Raw genomic sequence first — 13,366 nt, forward strand, 5'->3', positions numbered from 1 at the left:
GTATGATTGTGCCATTTTCTGTTTCTATGCCTGCTTCTCTCCACTACATAGGCAGCAGAGACAGCGGTGGTGGTGGCAGTGACAGGGGTGGGTGAGGGTGGCAAGGGCAGCTGGCCAGACCTGGGCCAGCCCCTCCGGCTCCCGCAAGCGCCATGACCAGGCGACGGAGTGGGCGCGTCAGGCTGAGCGAGGGCGAAACAAAACTCACATGTATTGGAGACCAGATCAGAAACAACTCTGAATTAAGATCATTGATTCTAAGGGGCATCTAGAACAGAGACATGAAGATAAGTGAGCTTGATCAGCTGCAACAGGAGGCTGAGCAACTCCAGAACCAGGTTACAGATGCTCAGAAAGCCTGTGCAGATGCACAGATGGGTCAACAACATTGACCCAGTGGGAAGAATCCAGATGTGCACAAGAAGGACACTGTGGGGTCACCTGGCCAAAATCTATGCCATGCAATGGGGCACAGACTTAAAACTTCTTGTCAGTGCCTCCCAGGATGGAAAACTCATCATTTGGGACAGTTATACCACACACAAGGTCCGTGTCATCCCTCTTCTCCTCCCGGGTGATGCCCCTTCTGGGAATGACGTGGCCTGCGGAGGCCTGGACAATATTTACTCTATTTGCAATCTGAAAGCTGGTGAAGGGAATGTGCGTGTGAGTCTTGAGCTGGCAGTATATACAGGTTACTTGTCCTGCTGCTGATAACTGGATGACAATCAGATCGTCACCAGTTCTCTGTGGGACATGGAGACTGGCCAGCAGACAACCATGTTTACTGGGCATACTGGAGACCCCATGAGCCTGCCATCTGTTTCTTTCCAAATGGCAATGCATTCGCCACTGACTCATACGATACCACCTGCAGGCTGTTTGACCTCTGGGAAGACCAGGAGCTCATGACCTACTCCCATGACACTATCATAGGAGGGATCATCTCCGTCTCCTTCTCCACGAGCGGGCGCCTGCTTCTCCTCGTCCAGTACGATGACGTCAACTGCAATGTCTGAGATGAGCTCAAGGCCGACAGAACAGGTGTCTTTGGATGGACATGACCACCACGCCAGCTGTCTAGGGGTGACTGATGAGGGCATGGCTGTGGCCACTGGGTCTTGGGACAGCTTCCTCAAGATCTGGAACTAAGGCTAATGGCCGGTGAATGCCACACCATGGTGACTGGAAAACTCTGCCACCCTCGAAGCGAGACAGCAGTAGTACATCCTCTCCAACCATCCCAACGCAGCACCCACCTCCCCTCAGAACCTCAAAGGGCAAGACCTCTTCTCCTTCGTGTGCTGCTGAAACCAAGAGCACAACTCCCACTAGAGAAGGGTCTCCACGCTGTAAACTAAAACAAATTGTGCATTCCTTCTGGGGCCATTGTCTCTGTTTTCTTTTTGTCTTGAATGAATTTTAAAAGGAAATACTACAATAAAAATGCTAACCAGAAGGTTAAAAAAATTCCAGGAATACTAGTCGGCACACAGGGGCCCCTGCCTCACTGTTCAGGGACTTAGACTTGAGTGTGATTGAGGATTTGGGGACTCCAATGGGACCTCCTAATGGAAAAGAAAACCTTGGCCTCAATGGAAGCGCGTGTAAAGCCTATGTAGGCCCCTGTGTTGCGTAACATGCCTGACACCTCACTTGCTGGCTCTCACAAACCTGAGCTCCTCTAAGGTCAAGAGGAATATTGCCTCTAGGATTGAGAAAAATCCATTGTGAGCAATCCTCTTCTCGTCTTTGGATTATCACCTTAGTATGACCATGAAGTTGCAACAAGTCAAGGTCTTCTGCCAGGAAATTTCCATTCATTTACATAGCTTTCCAGTAAGGCGCCACAAACACCTGGACTTATCACTTGCAGACATCACCCTTCCCTTGCTCTGGAACATCGGAATATCTGTATCATGGGATTCCTGTGGCATCTTCTTGCTATCCTCCACCCTTTCTGGGAATTACCATCATGTCACACTACACATCGCAAGAGGCCCCATCTGCCCAGCTCTGCTAGCCAGTCTCTGCTTCTGAGTTTGCAAAATACATCCTCCAGAAGTAACCATCTTTTAGTCCAAAAATATCTGCTGTTCTAGACAAAGCAGAGTGGTAAACTGTATGCAGAGACTGGAATGTTTTTAAAGTACCAAGCTCCTAAAACTCAATCCAGTATTTTTAAAAATTAATTTTAAGGGGGGAAAAAAAGAAAATTCCTCTTTGCCTGTTTGGATTTGTAAGTTCCCTGGTACTTTACGATGTAGAAAACAATGCTGTGTTTATTTCTGTTGTGATTTTTGTCACTCAGGCAGCAGGGCCTATTGACAGGGCTTTGATGTCTTCACAGCAGCACAGGCAGCATAGACTTTTTTTCTGACACAGTAGCCAGCGTCCAGTAAATGCAGGGGGTGGGGTACAGGAAACAAAAGCAGATGAATTCTCAATTTGGAAGCTTTTGAAAAGCTGTCTGCTGGGTATGATGGCTCATGCCTGTAGTCTCAGTACTGGAAATACTAAAGCAGAATGATTGTGAGTTTGAGACCAACCTAGCCAACAGAGGAAAACTGTCTCAAAAACACAAACAACGTCCATATGTTGAGGGCCTTTGCCTGTAATCTTAGCTACTCATGAGGCTGAGATCTGAGAATCATGTTTCAAAACCAGCCCAAGCATGAAACTCTGAGACTCTTATGTCCAATTAACCATCAGAAAATTGTAAGTGGTGCTGTGGCTCAAAGTGATAGAGAGCTAGCTTTGAGCAAAAGAGCTCAAGGACAGCACCCAGGCCTTGTGTTCAAGCCCCATGAATAGCAAAAATAAATAAGTTAAAATGAATAAATATATAAGTAGAAATAACATGTGGAGAAAGAGAGAGAGAGAGAGAGAGAGAGAGAGAGAGAGAGAGAGAGAGAGAGAGAGAGAGAGAGAGAACCAGTCAGAGAGACTGTGAAACAAGGAGACAGAGAGTGAAGGAAGAGGAGAAAGAGGAGGAGGAGTTGGTAGAGATAGTAGTGGTAGGGAAATATAATAAAGGGAAAGGGAAGGGAAGAGAATAAAAGTGGAAAAAGGGAAAAGAGGAAGGAAAGGTAAAAAGGAGAGAGGAAAGAGAAGAGAGGGGAAGGGAGGGGATAGGAGAAAGAAAAGAAAAGTAAAAATTAAGGAAAACAAATACTACTTATAACAATAGGCTAAATGAGATGTTCACTCAAGAGGTATTTAATAACTGGGCCCTGGGGAAATGAAATCAATATGAGTCAGGATGCCTGCTTTCCTTGAGATTACTCTGCACTGTCAGGGCACAGGACTCTCTCTTAGCTGTGAGCCCGGAAAAAAGAAGGAATCTCTCCAGGTTCAATGATAAAACACGAGTCCCACAAAAGTACAATTGGCCCTCATTATCTGGAAGTTATGTGTCGATGAATTTAACTAAACTTGTACCAAAATAAGGCTTTTATTAATTAAATAAAAGTGTTCTGAACTTCTGAAGGTTGTTCAAGGAGGTTACAGTCTTGTATGTCTATAACTCTTTAGTGCTTCTTGATTTGTCATCCCCTCCATCATTCCCTCCCATCCTGTCTGTTCCCTCCATCCGGACTCACTTCACATTCTCACTTCCTTTATCACATACATTTATTATGTACGTTTGTGAATTCTTGCTATATTTATCCCATTGTATATAATGTGCTATATCACATGTATATGGGGTATATATGTAAGATATGTGTACGTATATATGTATTTGAGGATCTACTAGGGTTTCTAGAAACAATCAGTCAACGACCCTAAAGGACAGCTAGGACAATAGTTAGTCTTATTACTCATGAAGAACTATTCTGAAAGCATATGGTCCAAAACCTCATTGTGACCATTTTCTCCATTTTTAGTGAAGAAAATATTGCTATGTGAGTGGGCTGTCCTCAAATTCATGATCTCCCTGATGCTAGGATTGTCAATGTGAACCACTGTGCCTGAGATAATATATTTCTTGATCTCCTCCTCTGCTAGATTGTGAGTTGACAGTGGCCTGTGGGCTAGGTGAGGCGATGGGCTTCCAGATAAGGAAATGCAGAGCCAGGTTCATCCAGAAAGGACTAGGAAGTAACAGACAGTCCAGTGGTACTTCTCCGCACTGAACATATCAGAGTAGGGTGGCATTAGAAGGAACGTTGCTATGTATTTTTAAGTCCCATTTGGCTTTTGTAGGACCTAGGTCACATGGCTTACTTTCTCTTCTGAGCCCACAGTGAGACATTTCAGCCAGGGTTTGGGGGAAGATACAAGGAGATAATGCAGTGACAAAAACATCTAAACTGGGGAGGACTAAAGAATCCTTCAAGTTTTTTCTTGTAATACACACTTTTTTTAGGCATTAGGGCACTATACAGAAAACATGTATGTATCCATGTATATACGTATATTTATATTTCATTCATAAACTCAATACCTCCCTAAACAAACTTCCTTCTGCCTGTGTTTCATTCTTCCACATGACCACAAGTATCTTGGATGCTTGAACAGCTACAATAACTCTGGGATTTATCCTACTTTCCTCTGACTACGACATAAGAAGTTTTCCCATTCATAAATTTCATTTTTGTATGTCTAGAGCTCTTTCCTTAGGCATTCTTTGTACATAAACACGTTGATACTCTGCATTATTCACTAGTATGGGTGTTGTGGCAAAGTACATTTTTATGCACTTTATGACACACCTTTCACTGGAAATCTTTAGAATAGGCTTAGAGACTAAACATCAGTCACATTTCCTAATGGGGACTTCTCACCTCTGGAATTTCAGCAATTCAGCAAGAGGAGATTGCAGACTGTAGTTCAAGGCCAATCTCAGAAAAAAAGTTAGTGGCACCTAATCTCAACCAACAAGCTTAACGTGATTGGTACTCAATGTTGAGTATAAATTTATTCAGTACTGGAGCTCATTATGAGATGAGGGGATTGGTTTTGAGGAAAAGGATTTGTTCTGTCCAAAGAGTGTCAAGTAGTGGTGGAAGTGGAGAGAGAGCTCTTTGCTATGGTGTGTGACGTTGTTATAGACTTGGAAACTACTGTGGTACATTAAATGGTTTTCGTGGTAGGAAACTTGGGTTTACTCCAGAAAGTGAGAATCTGTGGAGAGAGAAAGAGAGCATTAGAATTTCTTGCATATGTGAGATGGGTGTTGGAGGGAGAATGGGGAATACAGGGAGGAGTGAGGAAAGGCTAGAGGAGAATACCGGGAGAAAGTGAGGAAATCGGGGTTTACTCTGAAGTGTGAAGGAGCTATGGGAGAGGGAAGTTTTGTGCTTACCATGGGCTGTGAGTTTGCCTGGGGAGGGAGAACTTACACTTGAATGGGATGTGAACTAGCTTGGGAAAGTAGAATTGTGGTTTGCTGAGAGGTGTACAGGAGTTGTCTCGGAGGACTGAATTTACTATGGAGTAGGATGTGGTTGAAGGTGAGAAGAAATCATTGTTCAATGTAGAACAGGAATAATTTGTGACGAGGGAAGATTGATATCTGCTATGGAGTGAGGGGTGGCCCTCCCTTCAGATAGAGATCAGGGCTCATTGTGCATTATGGGATGATAATGGTGACGGAAGAAATGTAACAAAATTGGAGATGTGACATGGTCTTCTAAGCGATTTTTAGTTCACTATCTGACCACAAACTACCTCTAAATCTGCTTCTTGGAAAACACTGCTTGGAAAACGATTTGGGAACAAAAGTTTTCCACCTGCTATCCATCCATACTACTTCTTATTCAGAAAGCATTTAGTTGAGTATTTACAATGTACTTAGCCTTGCCTTCAAAGATGGTAATGTAGAAAGTACAAATTCTCCTCCCCTGGAGCTCTCTGTCTAAAAGTAAACATGAGACTCAAGCCCAGAAAGGAAGCAGGCTCCTTGGTCTTGGGCCAGCTCTGGACCCCAAGAAGAATGGCTAAGGAAACTTGAATGTGTATTTCAAGTTTCTATCTCAAATATCCATTCCAATTCTTCATGAAAAAATCTGAATTCCAAGCATATACAAGCATGAACCCAGAAATTCCTCTTTTGGCATCATGATTAGAACATTTGTGAGATGTGACAGAGCTATAAACACCAAGCATTGTGAACCCTGGATCCCAGTGGACAGAGGGCATTCTCAAGCAGCATGGAACAATACAATCAAAAGCATTAAACCTTGGAGTTGGCTAGATCTTGGTTCCAATTTCAGTCCTACAATCATATATCTATCATTTGGCCAACATGGACATTCTCTCCAATTAGTCGCCTAGTTTAGAAGCTGTTTCCATTTTATCAGTATCTTTCTTTTTATCAAGTCAGTTTAGGGAGCTAGCTACATTCTTTAATGAATTCCTTTCTGCTAAAAATAGCTTGATTTAATTCTGTTCTCTGCATTAAGGAAACATGACAATTATAGCTACTAATGAACATGGCAACCTTGAGAAAATTAACCCTCACAGGTCCCTTGTCTCCTCAGGGCATGTGGCGTAATGTTTATGGACACAGATTCAGGATCAAGGCTGACTGGGTTTGAAGCTTGGCCTGAGAAAAGTCGTGTGCACTTGAGTAAGTAATGCCATCACCATGGACTTCTGTTTCCTCATCTATGAAATGAGGTTAATGTTGCCTACTTCATGAGGTAGCTGTGAGAAATAAGTAGCTAATTCATATCAAGCCCACAGAAAAATACTTGTAACCTATAAAATACTGAGTAAAGATTAATTGTAATTTTAACTCCAAGACAAGTTTGTAAATATGAAGCAACAGCATTTACCATACCTATTCCCTATATTAAATTTGAATTGCATTTAAGAATTAGGTTTTGATAAAGCATTTAATAATATTTCCCCCATTTCTCTCTCCCCCACTTTCCTCCCTCCCTCCCTTCCTTCCTTTCTTCCTTCTTTCCTTCCTTCTTTAATTCCTTGAAGTTGCAATCAACAATAAAGTAAGGACCATCTAAGGTGAACTTGTCCTACTTGTCAATTCTGAAGTGCTTCTTCTCCTTTGGGCCATCTAAAATTAGAATTGCATTCCCAAGAAGAATGCATTACCTTGGCAAGAGAATAAAACAGCTATGGGTGTTAACTAAATTGACTTAAAGAGTCAAGCAGTTAACATTCTTATAAGCACCCACTGAGTAAAGAACTTTCAACTAAAAATTTTGTTGGTTTTGTGAGAGTGTGGGAAGGTTGTCTTAGTTTTTAAAATATATTATTTCATATTCATTTTTTGAAATGATTACTGGTTCCCCCCTCATTTCATTCCTTGAATAAAGCATTATAATTAGATAGAAGCAATTGTTTTCTATTCTTAATACATGCTCCCCCACTAAGGAGGTAGATGATTAGAATGTGTGCTCCTTTCACAGGTAATTATTAGAACCATTCTGAAGCGCCCAGAAATTTGTAGCGAATACTGAAAAGAATTTAAATCGGCAAAATAATTGACACTTGGTTCGTTGGCTTCTTTTCCTCTGGAGACTTTTATCCTCTATATTAATTAGATTTCTTTTCATTACAAGTCATAGAAAAGCAACTCATATTGGTTTAGGGCCAGGAGAAAGCTGGCATGAGTGATAGATTCATCCAGAGCTTGGAGAGGCACTATTCTCTTTAATGTTTGCAGTATTTTAAGGCAAGATGGGGAAAAAAAAGAACCACCACTCCTAGATTGATAGCCCGCAGAAAGGCAAGCAATTCTCTTTTCTGTACCCAAAAGTGAAGCCATTAGGGTTTTCATAAAGTTCACTTTTATTGAATTGAGTTGTGTCACAGATTCATATGTAAACCCATTCCTGGAGGAAGGATAATGGCAGGCTGTGATCTCCAGGATCTTAATCACACACCCACCCAGAGCACATGGATGAAGAGCAAAGAGATGGGTGAGCCATTTCTTCACCCTCTTAGTCACCAAAGTCAAGGAGAAGAGATCCTCATGGTTTTCAAGTCAACTGTCCAGCATGGTCCTGTTCAGGTTACTGTTTGTAAGTTCCAGTCATTGCTTTAAAGCTCATGTATGTGTTGCTCTCACTGAAGAATATACCTGTCAGATCTTCATCCACACTACTCATTGGGATTAGAATGCTGACATGTCAAAGGTCAATCCCAAAGTAGTGATTTTTCACCAGGCAGGACATATAACACATGGTGAAGATGAGGAGGAAGACAACTGGATGCCACTTGGAATAGGTTTTGATATATTTCATAAATACATATTTAATATTGTAAATACATGTTTTTAGATAATGATCAAAGTTTTACTTTTATAAATGAAACCACAAATGGGATAGGAAGATAATAACATTTCTTAGCTAAAGTTAATGGGCTGAAGGAAATACTTTTTACATTTTATCCTCACCATTGTATTCTCAACAGGAACACTGCTCTTGTTGGGGTTCCAAGGGCATGAGATTATTGTTGAGATTATTATGTGAAAGAGCTATCACTTTTTACAGAGACAAGTTATTTTAAATTTGCTAAAATGACATATATTCAAGATTATTGCCCTGACCTCCAATTTAAATACACATTTTTTCTAATTATTCTCTATATTTTCTTTATAGCTCTTGCCACAGATGAAATTGTTTGTTTTCTGTCTTCTCTGTTGTATTTGGTACTCCATGAATACAAAGGTCTCATTCTTTTGCTGTTGTTGTTGTTCATGATATACCAGGTCCTTGATGTTTGGGAAGGAGGATAACTTTAGTCAAGAGAAAACAGGTTCTGTCATAGTAACAAACAAGTCTTCAAATCGTGATAGCTTGGAGAAATAAGAAATTTGCTTATCCTTCACACAGTTCATTTCAGTTGGAAATGTAGGCTTGTCTTCTATAACATGCCACTTCCAGAGTAACCAAGGCACAGCAAAAGGGGGATAGCTGAACTGTTGAGTTGATCAAGTCCACATGTATTACTTCCAGTGAAGTTCATTGGCCAGATTTGTTCTCATGGCCCCAATCTAATAACAAGGAAGGCTGAGATGTGCAGGTAAACAATGGTTAGTTTCACCATAAACATTCCCAAGTGTTCTGGTTTTTCCTAGGGAGGAATTTGCCCTTAGCCAGAAGGTCTTTTTCTTTTTCTTTTTTGCCAGTTCTGGGCTTGGGCTCAGTGTCTGAGCACTGTCCTTGGACTTTCTCAAGGCTAGAGCTCTACAACTTGAGCCTCAGCACCACTTCTGGCTTTTTGCTATGTATGTGGTACTGAGGAATGGAACCCGGGTCTTCATGCATGCTAGGCAAGCACTCTACCACTAGGCCAAACTCCTGGTCCAGAAGGTCTTTTTCCACTCCATTTGCTTCTCTGTTGCAAGGAGCAATAATTTTGCTAAGTATCTAAGCTTGTTAATACAGTCTCTCCCTTTCTTTTGATTTTGGAAGATCAGAGAACAGATTTTGCACCTCCTTTCCATGCTGAAAAACTGGCAGATAAAATCCCTGAGTGGTCCAGTGATACTTTACAGTGTGTATCATTTTTATACCCTGCTTTGGTGTCAGGAAAGCCATTACTGCTGTTTGTTTTTCCTTGAAACCTGGTGCTATTTTTGTCTGGGGGAGAAGTAATATTCTAATCTGTATTTACCTATCTTCATTATCTTCCTGTCCACTGGTTCTGAACTCAAGCAAGGAACAAGACAGCTACTAATAGACACTGTAGCCCAGTACCAGTTGGTCAGGCTCTAAGAGGTGCTCGACAAACTCAATGAATGAGGTTGGAAACTTGGAACATCACATGCAAAACAAGTACAGTAGTGTGGTGATTTCACTGGTGGAAATCACCTGTCCTGACAGCTGACCTACAAAATCCTTGCTATTTTTAGTACATATTAATACCACTCACAGAGTGAATGCAGCACTGTACATTATATGACACGTACCCTCCTTCCTTCTTAAGAGGGGAAGGGTGAGAAGAAAAGAGAGAAAGAGAAAGAAAGAAATAAAGGAGAGAGGGAAGGGAGGGAAGGGGGAGGGAGATAGGAAGGAAGGAAAGGAGGGAGGGAGAAAAAGAGGGAGAGGCAAGAGGCCGGGAAGGAGTATGGGAGAGAGAAAGAGAGAGAGAGAGAGAGAGGAAAGAATCAAACTTCTCTGAGTACATTGAATATAATTCTTTGCAAACACTAGGGCTGTAATTTCCATGTCCCCTCCTCCACTCCTGCCTCGCAAACTATTGAATATTTTTGGATGAATCATTCCCAATCTGAACCAATAATTCTCACAGTAACCTTTTCTTTCCAGATTCTAAAAAAAATACACAACGGCTTGTTAATCATGCAGCTATTTAACCCAGTCCCTCCCTTGTCCTGCAACTGAGCTCCAAGCCCTTAACGTATAATCTGTCCACCCACACACATTGAAATGAGATTATTGTTCCCACAGAAAAGCTCCCTGTCATTGCACAAGTCCCAACTTTGTTCCAGAGGATGATAAAAAGGAGGAGGGAAAAGCCATGTTGTCTGATAGGCTTCTAAGAAAGGTACTACAAGGATGAAAGATTACTCTCCCAGGTATACAGCATGAAGCAGTGGGCAGGCACACCTCCAGAGAGGGCCCCCCCCCAGCCACTCCTGCCCCCTGCCCAGCACACTCCCTAACCCTTTGATCTAGAAACATGCATTCCTGTTAGTTACAGGAGTGGCTGGGATGGATTCACTTTTCTCAACCAAAAAAAAAAAAACAAACCCATAATAGCTACCAGGAAGGAAGAACATCCATAAAGGAATACAGTGGTGAGTGATCACCCAGGCCACACCAGAAGAGATTGCTTTGGGATCATAGAGATCTGGATCCAGTCTCCACTTACCGTTCACTGTGAGAGTGAAGAGAGAGAAGCATACGTAACAATGAGGGTCTCTTCCATGCTCCAAGGTCTATACTAGGTATTATAGTTATTACCTATAAAGTCTTATAGGCAGACATCCCCACCCCCTTCCCTGACATTCATTAATTTCTCCCTTTAAATTGGATTGATCAGACTTACCTATGTAATCATGACCAAGTATAGAAAGCACTCTGGACCATTTTTGGTCCAGAGTCACCAAACAGTCAGCAAGAGGAATGATTGGACCTTGCTGGCTGGAAAGCTACCATTGCACCATTCTGCAGATACTGCAGGTATTCAAGTGTGAGGGTCAAAAGCTTAGTTGACACTCTGTGGAGCCCAAACTGAAGAAAATGTGAGATAGGCAAACAAATTTTGAGTTCCTGTTCCTTAAGGTTCCCAAAGACTAGAGGTATACCTAAACTAAAAGGACACATCTGGGGGACAATGGAAAAGAATTAAAGATGATGTCCTCTGGACTCATCACCTGAATGTAGAAAGCAAAGAAAGAACCTCTCAGAAGGCACTAAGTTTTGTCAGGAGATAGATTTACTTTGGCTTTGCCTCACTTCTGCATAGAGCAGCAACTGGAAAGCAGAATACATGCTATACTGTATTACTCTTGGAGTACCAGAGAGAAAGAATCAAAACTGTTTTCCCTGACCCTTCCTTAAGATCCTAAGAACAGCTTTCTAGTGTTGTGTTAACTCCTTGAACCATTAAATCCTCCTGGGCAGAAATCGCATTGTGTTGGTATTGGTGCCAAATGATTTTGTCTGACCTTCAGAGATATTTATATAGAAGCAAACACACTTTCTACCTTCTATTTTTCTACTCAAAGTTTAGAATTATAGCCTTGGCTTTTTGATAGTTATAGGTAGATATTTTGTCATATAGATATAACACAATGGATTTTTTAACTTCAGCATCTTACTCTCTTAGATGGTTAGATTAGTCCCTGTTTCATTAGCTTTCTCATACATACTATCCATAGACCTTACATCATTGCTTGGTTCTTATACCTAGGCATCTGGAAATGGCCATAAAACTACTTCCTATATAGTAAGAAAGGGAGGTAGAGTGAAGAGTAAAACTCTACTAGACCTCACAACTCTCTACATAAACTTAATCTGATAGCTGATCATATTAACCAAGTTATAGATTATTACAAGCAAGTGAATGAATATATATATATATATATATATATATATATAAAGTCCTTAGAATAAAGCTTGCCAGTGATACAGCTATACCTCACAAATCTAGGACAGAGACCAGGTCTAAATCAGTCACACGCTCAGTGTGCAGGCTCCATCATCTAAAGGAGCTATGCCTATTTGCTAAATAAATAACAAATATAGATCTAGAAGTCAAGCATTAAGATAGTTTTCCCAAGAGACCACAGTAAATTGGTATTAAGACATTACTTAAATAATATTTGGATTACCAGTCTTTTGAACCTCAGTTTTACAATGCCTTAGCTATTTTCCAAAAAAAAAAAAAGGAGAAAATAAAAGGACTTACGAAGGGCGAACAAATTCAGCAGTGGCATTCACTAGACACTATGTTGGGAATGAACTGCACAACAAATGAGTAGGGACGGGAGGAAAACACTGGGAGAAAATGAGGGAAGGAGTGACGCTGCTCAAACAGAAATGTATTCTTTATCTGATTTATGAACCCATAACCCTCTGTAAACCATCTTTATAATAACACTAAATACATTTTAAGTACTTAAAGTAGGGAGGGGGTCATGTGAGTTGTACCCTAAGAATAGAGTAGAGTAGACAGAAAGTACAAAGATAGGGGTGGCAGCTATGGAAACAATACAAAGAACCCTCCAGTTTTGTCCAGAGTTCACTTTGCACATGCAAAATCAGACTCAGGTTCTCTTTTTAACCATGGCTGGTTATTCCCCTGCTATTGAGAGAATAACTCCCAAACAAAAAGGAAACAGGCCACTGAGTGCTATTATATAACCAATGCATCAATGAGCTTCCTCAGATCTCACAGACAACCTGGCTAGCAGTTCCATATTATTCTCTGTTTCTGACAGATGAGAAAACTAAGACATGGCCTCATAGCTAGGACGCACACACAAAGTAATGATTCTAATGCTACTTGCTTGGTTCCCACCTAATCTTCCTAAGGACAGAAAAGCAAAGAGGGCCCACCTAGGGCTTGCTCCAATAATCAAAGCATTGGTAGTTTAGTCTTCTGGAAATCTAAATCATGCAGGAAAGAAGACATTCCCATCCACTTTAAGTCTAGTTCATAAAACTGCCAGGAAGAATCAATTAGGCTTTATTTCTGCTATGAGACCACAATTAGAGATAGAAAGACAACAAAGGTGCTCAAACAGGTAAAAAAAAAAATGAGCCAGACTCGCGCCCCTCCCCCAGCAGAAGAAATGATTGCTGGGCTCGGGCACTGCACCCCCTAACCCGGAGGCCCGAGGTGTGGCCTAGCCGCCACCCCTAGATCAGAGTAGGGTGGTCAGTAAGTACCTCAGGCACAGTGAGCCCCCACCTTCCCAGCC

The 13,366-nt window shown here is 41.5% G+C and overlaps 1 pseudogene; it reads left to right on the forward strand.

Moving 5' to 3' along the window:
- The first annotated feature begins 293 nt into the window (after positions 1 to 293).
- Positions 294 to 1,152, forward strand: LOC150059235 (guanine nucleotide-binding protein G(I)/G(S)/G(T) subunit beta-1 pseudogene; annotated as a pseudogene).
- Positions 1,153 to 13,366: the final 12,214 nt, after the last annotated feature.

Source organism: Megascapheus bottae, chromosome 9, assembly GCF_031878675.1.
Source record: "Megascapheus bottae isolate mThoBot1 chromosome 9, mThoBot2.hap1, whole genome shotgun sequence".
NCBI lineage: Eukaryota > Metazoa > Chordata > Mammalia > Rodentia > Geomyidae > Megascapheus > Megascapheus bottae.